The sequence below is a fragment of the Chroicocephalus ridibundus genome, chromosome 4 (genome assembly GCF_963924245.1).
Source record: "Chroicocephalus ridibundus chromosome 4, bChrRid1.1, whole genome shotgun sequence".
NCBI lineage: Eukaryota > Metazoa > Chordata > Aves > Charadriiformes > Laridae > Chroicocephalus > Chroicocephalus ridibundus.
Window position 1 is genome coordinate 64,455,212 of NC_086287.1, and position 16,506 is coordinate 64,471,717.

The window sequence follows — 16,506 nt, forward strand, 5'->3', positions numbered from 1 at the left end:
CAAGTAGCAGAAAGCATGAAGGCAATTAAGGAATGTAATCGGAGCACACAAGCATCCTAGCACAGGCCAAGGAATGAATGGTGGTATTTTGTTAAAACATCTCGGCTAAAATAAGCCTTATTTATTTTTATTACTGTTATTATTTTAACATTTCTGTTGTGGTTTATTGCCAGGATGCCTAGACAGTGAGTGAACTGTAACTCTCGGTTGTTTCAAACTAGCTCGGTGGCATGTGCAGCTTCTCCTCCCTTTATGTATTCTCCCGCCATCCAGGACACTCCTGTTTCCCACTTGTCACCTTACTTTTGTGCCAGATGTTCTAAGCCTACGTATTTATTGTATTTCATTTAAGAATTTGCTCCCATTTGTTTTCTAAACTGTCAGAATGCCCCAAGACTCCATTAAAATGAGACATAACTGAAGTATTTGTGGTTTCTTACAGGGATGTGTAGTGTATTAGACGCATCTGCTGGATGCTGGATTTATTAATGTGGTAAAGTTAGCACACGGAGAATTACCAATTTATGCATTAATGTGGCAGTTTTAACTGTCCCCTCAATACTCCTTAAATACACAAAAAATACCAGTCCTGAGGCGTGATTAGTTGACAATTTCTGTAGGTGTGGGTGTTTCTAAAGAGTTTGGTGTATGAAACAATTCTGAAAAGCTCCGTAGTGTCTTGTAAATGAAAAGCCAGTGTTTTCCAGATGGGTCTATAAATAAATTTGGAAGATACAGAAATAAGTAAAGGTATTTGAAGAGCTCCAGGCGTGTTTTTGCACATAATGCTATGGTGAGCTAACAGAGGAAATGAACTTCCTTTTGTTTGCAAAATATAAAAACCCTCAAGTTCTTAACGTTTTTTCCACACTGCTGGGCGAGTTAAGCTACTATGCAGGTTTTTCTTGTCGATTGCAGGTTTCCATGCGTACCGCATTCATGAACCCTCCTACAAAACCTCAAAGAAGAAAGGCCACAGTTAGTTAGCTCTAGACCGCTCACGCGGATGCAAACCAGAGCATTCTGCTGGGTCAAAATACAAGATATAGGAGAATAAAATGTACTCGTGCGGCTGGCCTATAGCAGGAAACACAAAGAGCAGTTACTGCTGTGTTGGGGTCATCGTTCCTTTCTTTTTCCTATATATTTTTTTTCTAAGTTGGTTTAACTTACTATACAGTCCAGGGTCATCTTACTACAAAAGAGAAAGTTACCTAAGTTGTCTCTAAGAATCCCCTGTATTTGTTCCCTGTCTTGCTCTTCTTGATCTCAAACTATTTCTGTTCTTGAGGCAAGGGTGAACTTGACAGTTACCGGGATGATTTCCAACCGTCCGGCTCCCCAGCACAAGCACAGGGACAGCACCAAAGAAACAGGAAACGTACTCTTCTAAAATAAATGCTTTTAATCCCCAAACTGCAGGAACGTTACCGAAGTGAGTGCTCTACAAGCGCTGTTTTCCTTGCTGGTCTTCATGCAGCCTACTGGGAAAAAAGGGGAAAGTGCAGAGTGTGGCACCCGCCTGCCCTCTTACCTGCCTCCGTGTGCAAAGGGGTCTCCTGGGCACGCACACCCGCTGAAACGGTGGCCTGAGAGGTACCCTGTGTGACAGAATGTGTGGAGGAGCACGGAATCGCTTGTGAATGGGATCGGCTATTGGAAAGGTTGCTATTAAAGCAACTCCGTAAGTGGACCGGTCTAAATATATGCTTGGAATAGTAAACTATTGCTAATCTTCTGGAAGGAAATGGTGCTCTGTCGTTCAAAGATGATTTTTCCCAGATTTTAGGCAGGATTTGAGCTTTTTTTCCCTATTATCTACAGTTTAACTAAAATAAACCAGCTCATTTTTAAAGGTATGCTAGATAATTGTTATGCAGGAGCAAAATTAAAACGTCTAAACTTTAGAACCCAAGCAGAATTTGGGTTTCTAAAAGCGCAGCTTTTTTAGGTACACATTCTGTTTCATCGAGATGGTTTCATTATTACACATTCCATGAGCAGAACAGTCATGAAAACCGCTATGTATTTTATATCAGCTTTTAGAGAATGATACAAACTAGGATGTATCTTTAGCTTCCTCGAGTGCTGTGCTCAGTTCTGGGCCCCTCTGCACAAGAGGGACATTGAAGTGCTGGAGCGTGTCCAGAGGAGAGCTACCAGGCTGGTGAGGGGTCTGGAGACCAGGTCATGTGAGGAGAGGCTGAGGGAGCTGGGCATGTTTAGCTTGGAGAAGAGGAGGCTGAGGGGAGACCTCATTGCCCTCTACAACTACCTGAAAGGAGGTTGGAGAGAGGTGGGTGTTGGCCTCTTCTCCCAAGTGAATAATGACAGGACCAGAGGAAATGGCCTGAAGTTGTGGCAGGGGAGGTTTAGATTAGATATTAGGAAGAATTACTTTACTGAAAGAGTGGTCAGGCGCTGGAACAGCCTGCCCAGGGAGGTGGTTGAGTCACCATCCCTAGAGGTATTTAAGAAACGTCTAGATGTGGCACTTCAGGGCATGCTCTAGTGGCAGAGATTGTAGGGTGTTTGGTTGGACTCAATGATCTCAAAGGTCCTTTCCAACCATGAAGATTCTATGATTCTCTGTGTGCCAATAACCAACTTCTAACCGGCGTTCCTACCTGTCATTTTGTTAGTTGTGGCTGGAGGCACCAGCAGAGGCCAAGGCTTCCCTGTACAGATAAACAGCTCTGAACATGCTGTACATGTGAACAGTGAATTGTCCTGCCAGAGAGCTTATAGTTTCAGGGTGTCAAACAGTGGATGTTGTATTTTTCATTTTACAGACAGGGAAAGTGAGGCAAAAAGCTCCCTGGTTGCACGTAAGAAATCTGTGCCGGAGCTGGATCGGAGCCGAGAATTCCTGCTTCTCTCCTGTTCCTCTGCACCACGAGGCTGCTGCTGCCGCCGTGGCCTCTTCTGGAGTTCATAATGTTACCAGCAGAGGTAATTTATGTTGTTAATTTAAAGCTTTGAATCTTCTGTTGAGGTCTAGAACCCCAGAGGACAGAGAGACAAGGAGCACGTAGCCAACGTACCAGAGGGAATAAACCACAGGGGTAAAGAGAGAACACCAGCTAACCAAGTCACAGCTGTAAAACCAGAAAACCCTAACCTTTCCCCAGCCCCTTACCAATTTTTGTCAAGCCTTTGCGGACGTTGATGGCAGGGAAGGGAACGCGCACGAGGTTTTAAAGAATTCTTGAAAGAGAACAAAGTCATGGTTTTGTGGTTGCTTCCCAAGAGCCCGTGGGGAGAGCGAGGGGTGGCAGCAGGGGAGAAAGTAGGAGAAGGTTCATTTGAAAGGCAGACAAAGAGGTGACTCCCACTAGATGTGTATCGGTGAGGCAGGAGTAAGACGGGTGTAACCCGTGTGGCCAGTCGTGTGCTCCATCAAGGCTAAATTGGAAACCCGAGGGCTTCTGTAGGGATGGCAAGGGGACAGTAAGGTCCCGGAGTCCCATTTTCCTAAAGCAGAAAGCCTCAGAGAGATTGCATGGCTCCAAAATGTGCTGGAGATGTAGCGATGCCTCTGTCGGGTGTGAGACTGCAGCAGCATGCTGCAACCGACTGATGGATAATGATGAGCCTTCAAAGGACCCAGTGGGGAACCATCTGGAGAGAGAGGAGGAAAAGTCAAGATGATTGTGGACAGGACATGCAAGAGGAGCAGCAGCGTGGTGGCAGCCAGCGTTGAAGGCAGCGGGACCGAGGAGGAGGAAGCAGTGCTGTTTGGGAACCGGCTAAGGTGTCACCCGCGGTATTTTATGATGATGCCCTGCAATGTGATCTCTGTTTACGTTTTAATAGATCCATTTAGCAAACGCAGTGGTAGGATTCCTGCCAGCTCTGTTCAACCAACTTTGTTTTCCTTGCTAATGAGCGGCGGTGGAAGGCAAGCGCAGACAAGCAACTGCTTGTGCCAGTCCGACAGGCGGCCGTGCCCGGGCAATGGGGGAAGTGGGGCTGAAGTTTGTGCTCAGCTCAACTTCTCTCCCTGCGTAAGGCTTGTCGCCAGGCTCTGCCCTCAGACCTCTTTACGCTTTGCACTTGCACGCGCGTGTCATGTTACTGGAGTACAAACTGTCCCAGTAGAGCACCGCCGAGCTCGGTCCTGCCTTCTCTCCTGCTGCCCAGCCGCACGCCGCCGAGGCCACGTCGCAAACGTCCCGAGTCGCCCGTTTTGCACAGTTCTGCCACTGCCAGCTGGGGAACGCCAAAGTGGAATCCGCTTGATTTAAACTCAAGGCAGCTCAGCAGACACAGCAGTGCCTGTGCCACTGCTACGCAGCTTCATTAGCTGGCAAAAAATTCCTAATTGCTCAACGGCAAGTGCTTTGTGTTGAGCGCAAGAGGCAGAAACCTGCTCAGAGGGAGTCCGAGTGCTGGTAGAGAGAAGTCCAGGCTGTCATCCTAAGTAGCCCTGAGATAAAGTTGAACGGACGCTCTTTAACATGGGTGAAGCTTAAGCAATCTCATTGGGTTTTTATTTGTGTGCTTTTGTCCTTAAAGAGCCACAGGGGATGGCACTAACAGCGAGTCTGAGGCTTGGATATGAAGGAGATGGCCTGAACTGAGACCACGGGGCGTGCTGAGGATGTCGCCTTCTGACCTCTGCTGTAGTGACTTGATTTGCGTGCGGTGTTCCTGCGTGGATTTTATCAATAGCTATAGCTCTTAATGGTGCACACACACCTGGGACAACAGCATGAGGCGTGCGCAGGGGCCAGGGCTGTGCTTGGTTGCCATTGTAATTTACATAAGAAGAGATCATAAAACAAGTTTGTTTCATTTCACTTACGTTTGATAAACCCACCGAGCTCTCCTGTGGGTCTGTTTGGTTACTGACAGTTCGGTGTTGTACTTAATGCACTAAAGGCACTGACAATACCTTTAAAATCATTTTTCTTAGAAACCAGGGCATGTCTTAAATGGCTTTGACCATTCACGGTCTCCACCACAGGAAGGTTGAAGATGTTTTTTTAGTACACATTCAGGCTTTTGGAAGCAGAGTTGCGTATTGCATCTGTCTCCCTTGTATACTTAAATAACGTATGGGAGAAAGCCGCCCCCTGCAGCCGCAGACCTCACCTCTTGAGATGCTCTCAGGTGGGGCGAGGGCAGCTGCTGCCCTTCCAGAAAATTGTACAAATCCCCTGGGTGTGTCACTGCCTCTGAATGCTTTGTAATATTTATACTGTATTTATCTATGATAACGCTTTGTAATAAAATTATACTCTGGGGTGTTTGGGGCCCACCAGCGGACGAAAGGCTGCCGGTGCAATCCCAAGGGCTTCGGTCACCATCATCAGTGCCAGCATTGCGTGGGGACTCTTGCCGAGGTGACTGGAAGGAGACTCACCTGTAAAAGAAGGTGGTGGTGGTGGTACTGTACCACTTCCATCCTGAACCTGCTTCAGACTGCTTACTGAAATGGATTCCCTTCGTCCTGGGATGTTGGAAATGAAAGAATGGGTTTTTCCAGAAACAAAACGGGGTTGGTCAAGCTGGCGGCTGTCACAGTGAGACACAAATGCTTTTGACTCAAACCCTGCCCCCAACACTAGCTTACTGTGTATACTCTCATTTTGAGATGGCTTTTGGTAGTGGGGTAGTGGTACCAGCGGCTGGATTTTACAGTTACAGACTACGTAAAAGAAACTTACCTAATGTGTTTTTCATCTGGGACTAAGAATTTCCCAATTTCTTCCTGTCCTTAGTTAACTTAGCCTAACCCAGACCTAGACTTAGCTCCGTAAGACAGCTTTTTCGTGAATTTCAACATTGCCTAAATGTTTGGAGTAAAAAATTGTATTTCAGTGTCTTCCCTGACGTTTGTTTTACCCTTGTTTCCTTCTTGTAGAAGTTTTTGCATTTGTTGCTTTCTCCGTAAGGAAGCAAAGAGTAAGTGCCAATACCATCACATACCTGCAAGTTGTAAATCCTTAGTTGGCTTGAAATGTGCACATAGCAACGCAGCCTGTGTTAGTAACACAGAAATATACACAACAGACTGAACTCTACAAATAATTGTCATTTCCCTAATTTACGGTGCTTTAACTCAAGTTCGCTATGTAATACAGCTTGGGTACCACTGAAATCTACTTACATATGAAAAACTTCTGGCGTTAAATGGATAAAACACAGACTTTGCGGATGTTTAAAGTTTCTTTTGGAAGAGGCTTCTGACAATACATTAGAATTAGTGGTAAAATTAATCAACAGCCAAGAATACAAGTATCTAATCCTACAACACGTCTGTGAGATCTGCTGAATTCAGGTCTCACATGATGGCTACACTGCCTGGGAGTCTTAAACTTGACAATATTTCCCTTGCAGAGGTCATAATGTAGAGAAAAAACAAGCGACCCCCCCCTCCCCTGCACCATGTTGCGGTTTACACGTGCGTGTTATAGAATTCAACCTTTGTAGAATTATTTTCCGTACAGCGTTGGAATCATAGGAAGCTTGCAGTCTCTCTGCAGGGCATGTGAGCGCGGGCCCTCCAAAGACGGGGTGTCTGCCCTGAGCTGAGGGGTACGTGCCACTTTGGGACCTTAGGTTTAACTATGAGCCCTTAGCAAGCACGAGCCCGGCTCCAGGGCCTCTCCTCCACAAGGCCCCGTGGTCCCTCACCTCGCCGCGCGCCGGAGAAAACCACAGGGGAGAAGACAGAAGGGTGTAAAGAGGGTGCTTATCCCTCCTTGAACAGCCTGCGAGCGCCGCAGACTCTGCTCTTCAGTTAATGACTGCATATAGGAATAAAATTTGGTAATAACAGGCTTTTATTGCAATAATCAATGTGTGACAGGATGAATGCCCGTGAGCTGAACTTGGACATCATTCCAATTAGAAATAAGGTACATTATAACGGCAGAGGCCAAAATTAACCACTCCAGCAACTTGCCTACACCCATGCAAGACCATGGCCCTGGAAATACTAAAATTAAGATTGGATTTTCTTTACAAGAAATGACAACTACTCGTTTACTACACCATCATACTTAAACACTGATAAATATTTTCTTTTTTCCTCCTCAGACTCATTTCACTGTAAAAATGCAGAACGGATCTTTTCACTCTCTAGCTAGGAGTACTAACGTTCATTGAATTTCACTCCCTTCTCTTCCCTCCAGTTAAGAAGTTGTCACTCTTGTTAATTTAGTTTAATGATTCTCTTAAAGGCCTCATGCCTTCTGCACGCCCATAAATTCTCAGCTTTCCTTAATTTGAAACATTAAATGTTAGAACTTCGAATTCAAACACTTAAAAAGATGGAACCATCTCCCTGAAAACGCCTGGGCCAGCCTGACCTTTCTAAATCTGGCTCTGAAGTGACACTTGAGCCGTCAGCGACACCGGATTTTTTCAGGACTGCGTGGGTACGGTCCATGCTGCAGGTGCAGCTCTGCGAGGGAAAAGAGTTGAGCTTGTTTAGTGTCTTTGTCTTAGTTCCCGAGTACTTTTCATAATAAAACTACAGACGAGCTCCTCTGCACAAAGGAAGGAGCCAAAGGAGCAAGTAGGTTTTGCAACCGCTTCCCTGTTCGCTTGGTTGCCGTGATAGCAGCGTGTCAGGAAAGCATTAAAAGCTCTGAATGGACGTTGGAGGGATCTGATGGGTAGAAGAGCAGCTTGTGTAAAGAGGCAGTGGAGCGATTACCAAAGCAATTGCTGAGGAAGATGCCATAACTGTTAGTAAAGAATCTCCAGATGTACGACAGTGTGACCTCCCAGAGCAGAATGAGGTGCTCCACCTGGAGAAAGAAGATACATCGTCGCTTCGGCAACTACTACAACATTACTCCCGTGCTGGGAGAGGGTCAGCACTCCCTGGGTTTGGAACCGAAGGAAGGGTAACACCTCAGATCTGGCTTTCAGATGTCCGTCTCTGCTCCTCGTGTATTTTCCATTTGATTATCTCGGGTGTACCGTTTCTCAATTTTCAGGAAAAACTTGCAAAGCTGCAGTAACTTCGTGCATCCTGGGACATGGGAATGACCCAGGGAAAGTAAAGGATGGCATAGGGGACAGTTCTTTCCTCCTTAGAATGATGCATAAATACACTGAAGGTTTTTAACATGCATTTGTAACACAGATGAGAGCAGCAGGAACCAAGATATCTTTAAATACATACTTATGTATTTCATAACTATATTTAAAAGGTGTTAAAGAACAACAAAGTTATGGGAGAAAATGATTCTGAGAAAGAGAAAAGAAATCAGCAATTCACGGGAAGAGGAGAACGATGAGGGAAACTTGCCCGCTAAATCATGTGTCACACAGGGAGGTGTGAGTGGTGCGTTTTTACAGTCTAATACGTGTATGTTTGACTACGGTCTTTTTGCCCCCATTTCCTTCCCAGTCAAAAGCGGCAAAGAAATAGCTCTAGTTAAGCTAAGGATAATGGAGAAATGGGTGGTATTTCTAGAGGAGAGGTATTTTTCACTTACTGGGAAGGTCTGACAAGTCTGCTCACAACACTGTTGGCCCTGCTTCCTCGCTCTTGTTTATATTTTGAATTTTCAAGTCACATACTGAATTATGCCAAGTGACAGAAGGGAAAATGTCTGTGTGGAGCAGAGTCACGCTCCCACAGGGAATTGGCTTCCTTGGCATATCAGTGTTTTCAGGCACTGGTGACCCTCTGAGTGAGAAATGGGAAGAAGAGTGATGAGCCAGATTTTCAGACAGGCACGCACAATTAAACACATTTGAGTGTGCCTTATTTACGCTTGTAAGGAGTTACTTGTATTTCTCTCCTAAGCAGTTTGAGCCTACTGTAACCTTCTTTAATAGCCACACAGGTTGCTGCCCTCTTCAAGAGCTTGATTAGCTTGACCTTGCTTTCATCCTTTCTAGCAGCGACATAGCCCCTGACCGGGTAGAATAGATTTTTGCCAGCTGTAAGGCATGAACGGTAGTTGCAAGTTAACGGAGAAAAACATGAGCTATATGTAGGATCTACATATAATGCAGGATCTACGTATGAGTGAGGAGCAAGAAGGCAAAAGGCTGAGCGTGTTTACTAAAGGCTTCTGGCAGCACGCAGTTTAGGCTGTGATTAGCATTTTCATATGAAGCTTCTCTTCCACTTAAAATTTGCAAGGCTGTACACATGGCCTATTTTTTCTTAATAAAGCAAACATCAGTAGAAATTATATGTGCTCTCAAGACTAGGCTTACACTTGAATCCAGTATTCTGGGAGAGGAATAACTGATTTTGATGCCTCATGTGACGACTGATATCATTCATGACCTTCTTACTCAAACACACTTGTCCAGAACAACAATTTTTTTATACAGGTGGAAAAGCTCGTCTGGTTTTGTAGTACCTAGGTTTATAGTATTGTCCATCTTCCCAGACGAGAAGGGACGTCTACATGCATAAACACGTGTCTTACTGTAGTAGGGAAAATGGTTTGCTGCTTTTGTTGAGTACAAAAAACTCAGCGGAAAAGCTGAAGAGGCATTTGATGGGTTTTGGAGTGTGACCAGTCTACTGGATCCTTAATGAAAACACGCATTCGAGAGTCACTGGGAGCTTTCTTCGTTGGTGCGATGGAAGAAAACACCCCATGACACATGCCTATTGTGCATTAGGTTTTCATGAATCAGAGAGGGCCTGGCTGAGGAAGGTACACAAGGATAGCTCATGCTAGATTAGCTTGCACTCAGCTATTTTGGTAAATAGTACATTTGGAGGGGAAACATCAGAAACTTCTCAACTCTTCAGAATTACTTCCCAAACAAACGGCGTAATTTTTAGAGCCTCTGAACACAACAGAACAGATGTATAGCCGACTGAAGATCCATGCAAAAAAAGTTACTACACAAGTTCTAGAAGAATGCAAGGTGGTCTTTCAAAAGCTTTTTCCTTTGATGCTTAATACTGTAGCATGCAATGGAAAGTGGGCACGAGGAGCTGAGCGCAAGCCTGTTATTCCGTGGAGAAAAGTTTCAAACAAGAAAAGATGAAGCCCACTCCCAAATTGTCTTTTCCTTAGGACAAACCAGCCTCAACATTGTTTTTAAGATGTAGTACAGACTGCTTGTCAGGACTTGCAGACAAAGAAGCTTCCTTGTTCCTTCTTTTTAGGAAAAAAAAATGAGAAGGAATGGGTCCCTGAACACACACACACACACACACACACACACACACACAGAGGGTCAAGTCTGAAGCTGGCATTGCTGCTAATTCACCCGGGCATTGAACCGCCCTTCATTCCAGAGACGGGGTTACGCACAGACAACATCCGTGTTCTGCTGCTGCGGGGAAATTGGGTTAAGACACAAGCCTGTGGCATGCGTCTCCTGAACGTTAGCTGAGGTAGAGAAAACGTACACCATCTCCTGCACGTTCTGACAGTATCCTGAGCGGGGACTGGCTCCGAGCATTAAGGTGAAATCCAGTCATTCTAGGAAATACCATATGTCTCCAAAAAAAATACTTATTCTCAGGGAAAAAAATAAACACACAAAGATTCTGACAAAGAGAAGGATTGCACAAAGGACCTATAGGCTTGCTGATCAAGGACCTACACATGGAAGTTGCTACTGGTCCTCCTGCAACTTTGGATGGATCAGCAATATAAGGTATGCCCCACTATACATCCAGTCCAAAAAGCAAGAGGACCTGAGCTACGGAGGGGCCCCACGTAGGACTGATTTGGGCTACGCTGCTTTGTGGATAGATCAATGTTCCCACCTGCAAGACGTGTACGGGGTTTGGATTCCAGAAATAAGTCTGTTGCATGGGAAATGTGAGCCATCTTATTCAGCACAGTTTGTAAAAGTAGCAGCCATCTGTTGGGGTTTATAAAAGGCTGAGAAACGCGGGATGTTTACTTTTATTCAGATGTGCAGTGGATGTGCCTCGTACGAGCGGACTTGTTACAATACTAATAAAACAACTGGGACATGAAGCTCAAGAGAAAAGCTTGTTCTATGTAGTGAAATGGAGCTTAAGCAAGATAGAAAGCATTAAAAATACACACGCACACATACATATACATAGTCTTTTAAGTGAAGGTCAGCAGAAAACAGGCCAGGCAGAAATTCGGAACAAATACGGCACTAACTTTGAGACTAAACCAACTGCTTTCCAAGGTGCTTTGCGGAAACTACGCCCAAAAGAAATAATCTGCAGAAGGTAAGGAAGGGTCCAGTTTCAAAATAAACCTACGTGGCAAAATTACGAGCTGAGATTAATTTAGATAAACTCTCCAAAAGGGGATTTGCCATTACTGACAAAACTGAAGCGTGGGTGTGTGCAGCGTGGATTCAAGACCTCTCAAGGTGAGGCAGAGGCATTCCCTTATCGCTGACAGCGAGCACCAAGAGCATGTAAGACACTTGAGTGGGAACTGGGCTCAGGTGTCTTCAACTACAGGAAAATGTCATCCACAATGTAAGTAGCTTCCTGCTGCTGCGAATGTTAACCACCAGAGGGGCAAAATTCCCATGAGGGTTCAGAGGATGCAAGCGGGATTCTGCAAATGCTAAGAGAACGAATCCAAGAAGTAACCAAAGATGCAGATGGAGACGCTGGCAAACAGCATTAGCAACAGCTAGGGTTGTTTTTGCCAACAAAGGAAAAAGTTAAGTATAGTAAATCAAATAAAATTAAACATGTAGCAGCAATAGATGCCCTACTTTTTTCTGAAAATGTTTTTTACCATTCTTTTCCCCAGGAGGTGATGAGTATTTTTGTAAATCTCAGTTGAAAGCAGACTACCTTACTGATATTTCTGTTTAATGGCTTGAATAAGCAGATAGCATTTCAGATGGCAAACATTTTTGCAACTAAAATAAAATAAATAAAAGAATTCCACATACGTGGCATCCTGGTTGAAATACCCTGTAGATGATCACCAGCAGCGTCAACACCAGATGGTAATTTTCCTGAAGAAACAATCTGAATGGGCAGGTAGGCCATGGTCCTGTATGAAAGCTTTGGCGTGCATATGTGTTATAATTCTGTCAGCTTGTTAAAAGCAAAGTAGTGAGTTGTAGTGGGGAACAGGAGGCGAGTTAAATTGCTTACATATATGTATCAAACCAGTTTGCTAAGTGCAACGCTACCAGGAATCCTCTCTAAAGCATATTGGCTTTTGTGTATTAGGATGGTAGCGTGCAACCTCCTATAACATCCCAAAGAAAAAATAGCTGGATGACATTGGGAAAAGGCCTGAGGTGGGTTTCAGTGGAATTACATTTGATGGGATCAGAACAGTTTGAATGTCAAGGAATGAAATTCTGGATCAAAAATAGCGTTCTTTGGAAGAAATTCAGTAACTCAGGATGTTTTATGTAGAAGATGGAGAGAATTTATTTTCATATTTTCCAGAATGTGGCTTAAGTAATACTTTAAGGTCGCAGTGAGTTTTCAAGGAAGGAACCTAAGATCATAATATGAATTTGACCTAGCTATAAATCAGTGAAAAGAAAAATTTTAAAACGGTACTCGGGCAGGCATTGAACAGCATTGCCCAGGAGTATCTTACACTCAAGCTACAAGATGGTGATAAAATTTCAAGAACTAAGCTCTAAGATTACAGGACTAAAAAAATTGTCACAACATTATTGATGTTATTAATTACTAATGATTATTGTTATTAATTTTACTGATTGTCCCCATCATTACAAGCCAGTAACTGCAAGACATAAGAATTATTCTAAAACAAACTTTCAGTGGAAGGCTCTCGTTAGCCATTTGTGTACTAAAAGCTCTCAATATTAGAATTTCATTATCTGGTGTATTTTTGATGGACTTTATCACATGAAGTGCAAATGCACACCTACGGAATTGCAGTTACAGATGAATCTGCTTCGAGGTAGGAGCTCACCTAGAAAGACATACACTAGAACTAAACATGACTCAGAAGTGCACAATTCTGTTAAATATTTATTTATTCAAGGTGAGAGAACAGCCCATGCGATCTGATTATTTTTTATCTGTATTTGAGCTGAAATGGCTCAAGTGGGAGCCACAATTTCTTTGAACGTACTAAATATAGCTTAAGATGAATTTTCCAGAGGTGTCTGCTGGTGCTGCTTGGTGCCTGAGCAAATCATGTTTCTAACTCCTCCTCGCATCCTCTGAAAAATCTCAACTCTATTTTTGATCTTCTCTCATTCAAGTCTTGGCTATTGATTCTTGCTATAAATTCTTCCGGGACCTACCTGACACAGGATAATGGTGAAAATTCTCCAAGTGTGGACAGCCTGTCAAAGAAGCCACTCAATAATGATAATATGCCAAATCTTTTCATAACACATCACAGATTTTACATTGGCTCAAATTCTTTTATATTCGCTGAGTTCTCTTACCCTAAATCTGGTGTCTAGACTTCTCTATAGAACAGATTTTTAACGCCGATAGTGGTGCATTTTTATTTAGTCCAAATAAGCTTCTAAACTCATTAATGTGTTGCATATGTAATGTATGTTGCAATTACGGTAGCCTGTTAAAGTGCAAGGACAATTTAATCTCCTTGGTGTCCTTGGGCATCTGGTTTTTAAAATTTTATTTGAACCTGTTCATACCTTTGGCCTCTGTAAAAGGATGTGAAAGCTTGTAATGTTCCATCTTGCCAGATAACACAAGAATAAAATAATACAAAGCCGTTCTGAAAAATAAGTCACTCATTCACCCATCTCCATTCCATCAAAGATCTCGACGGACCTCTACCAAATTCAGCCTGAAGTTTTTTTTCTTCCACGCTCAAGATCCCCAGTGTATTAATCCTCTCCTTGTGTGGGAATGGTACCAAACCATCTTATTTCTTGGCTTTCTCTATATTTTCTTTTCTAAACACAGTCTATACTAAATTATAAAGTTAAAGATAAGGAAGGCTGCATGATGGATTTGTACAATGGTATAATGTTTCCTGTTTTATTTGCCATTCCTTTCCTCACCTTAGCATTCTAGTCTTTGCCATCAAGTACTGGGGAGGCTTTAATGCCATTCCTTCTCAGGTTTTCCTAAAAATCAGTTCTATCTGTGTGCTCCTTTAAAGCAGGACATTCTCATATATTTAACTAATTTTTTAAAGTTCTAGCACTTGCACAGAAGAACGCCATTTTTGTTCTTGTTCCAGTTATCTATTTTTGTGTGGTCAGTTTAGTCAGGAGATTGCTTAGGTGGTTCTTTGCTGTTTTCTGTCTAAATCTAATAAATTTCTGTCTTTTTCTAGGATTCATAGCTTTTGGATTTCAACTCTGGTGCCTGTCTCATGTAAAGTCCTTCTTACTAGTCATTTATAGGGTATCTGTAATTCTCATATACAGTCACGATAGAAGTTCAAGCCTCCTCAGTCACGTAATTTTCTCAGTGGCGAGATTATGCTATTTGTTTACCCCTGACAGTGGGTCTGGGAAGATTTTAGAAAACGCCCTTATTACCTTTCTTTTCCTGGTCCTTCCTATTTCAGCAGCGTTCATAGATTCCTTTCCAGGGCTTCCCCACAGGAATGTCTCCACTGGCGCATCCTCCCGCCAGAGAACGGAGCGCAGCGCTGTCTGGCTGGCACCCCCGCTGCTTATGGCTAACCCCGCTTACGGCGGATGTGGAGGGGTTCTGCACTTCTGCCCAGGGTGAGGGGCCCTCCTGCTCATGCAGCAGACTCCCAGGAGGATTTGTGTTTAGACCTGTGACTAACACTCAGACACTTCTTTCCAAGTAGTTTTGCTCCCGACATCTCTTCACAAGTTGTTCAAAAGCTCTGTGGAAGTGCCGCCGGCACCTATACAGCCCTGCCTCTGCCCAACTTCGTACCACAACCTTCAGAACCCATTCAGATTATATTTTAAACTTATTTAAGTGCTGTAAGACTCCTTCTGTTGTTAAACATTCCCTACAATGCTGAGCTGAGCTACAGACTGCAGAAGAACACTTTCATTTGCCATAATTTGAAAACTTTAAAGTATCTAATGTATGTCATGTACCATGACGTAAAGAAGATAAAGCAAGTTGAAAAAAATACAACACGAATATTTGCTCGCTCTCTTTTATAACAAAGAGAACAAGATACCTCTATCTCAACCTACTCCGTCCTCAGGGTCTCTGTACTTGGAGAAAATCTCAAGTGTTTTATCAACTGCTGCTATAACCATGAGAGATGCCCCAAGCTTGGGGGGGAGCTGGTCGGTACTTCACTGGAGATGCGGGAAGTGCTATGAGAGCACCTGTGCGCTCACTTAAAGCGCTGCTGGACACCTTAACCACCCACTGGTATTTTCACCCATTTTATTTGTTCACTTGGGGGTGTGATGACGTAGGAAGCTGGGCCACAGTCGAGGGTGCTCATCTGAAGAGGATGGCTTTATACCAGGAGATCATAACAGTGTATACATTGGCTTGTAATGCATGAAATGCAGAGATAACTGAAACGAGGAGTCATGATCGCAGAGCGAAGAAAGGGAAACAGACCTCATTTCATTTGGGATTCAGACATACCCCAGTGGAACAGGGGACAACGTAACACAGGGGCAGGCGCTCTATTTTCAGGTGTAGTTTCAGGTGCCAGAGGCAGCCCTGTGGGTGGCTGCCCCGGGAGAGACGGGGTGGGGAGCACCGGAACCTTCAGGGGCAGTTGGGGAGTAACAGCCGGGGAGAGGAGGTTGGCTGAGGAAGACATCGCAAAGCCTGAAGAAGGCAAACAGGCAGCAACAGAAAGATAACAAAATATTCAGAAAACTAGGCTTAAAGGAGTGCCTGGGTACCTGAAGGCAAGTTAGGATTCTGGGGGAGGGGAACAAAACAAGAATAAAACGTGAATTGGGGAGTATGTGAAGGCAGCGTTGTGCTAGGAGGCGGCAGCTAGCCAGCTGCAGGGGCGAGCAAGCTCCTACTTATCTTGCCACGTTGACTACAGAAACAACTTCAAATGACGCAGTGTCTATAAACGGAGAGGAACAATTAGTTCCCATTTGGGTAGTTGTGTCTGTGGCCCTAAAATCCTTACCCCACACATGCATCAGGAATTCAGCTCCTGAGGGCACTGACGGTGTTATCGCAATAGCTGATACAAGGAGGAGCAGTACGCAAGAGTCCACATAATAGGCACTTGCTTACTATTACGGAAACGTGGTATGGCAATTACAAGTGTTGCCCAAAAGTTTGGACATACCATTCCTCCCCAGCACGTAAGATGTCTGAATCAGAAGTCAACTGCAGGGTAAACAGAGTAAATAGAATGTTTTTTTGTTACATATGAATTTGATTCAAAAGTTAACAAAAAAATCTCAGATTGTGCTGTTTCAATCAAATTGATGGAGCAGGACAGTTACTTTGATGCGGTATTCCACTGTGTTCATTTTTGTTAAAAGATGTATCAGAAAAGCCTTGTTCGCATGCTGATTTGCCTCTTCAAACAGCACTGCTGCTTCCTCCATAACACTTTCTCTTTCTGGTCTTTTTCCTGCCGGTCTGAATAATTAGTTCTCTGGGGAGATCAAGTCTTTTCTTGCTTACTAGTATTAGAACAGGGAATATCT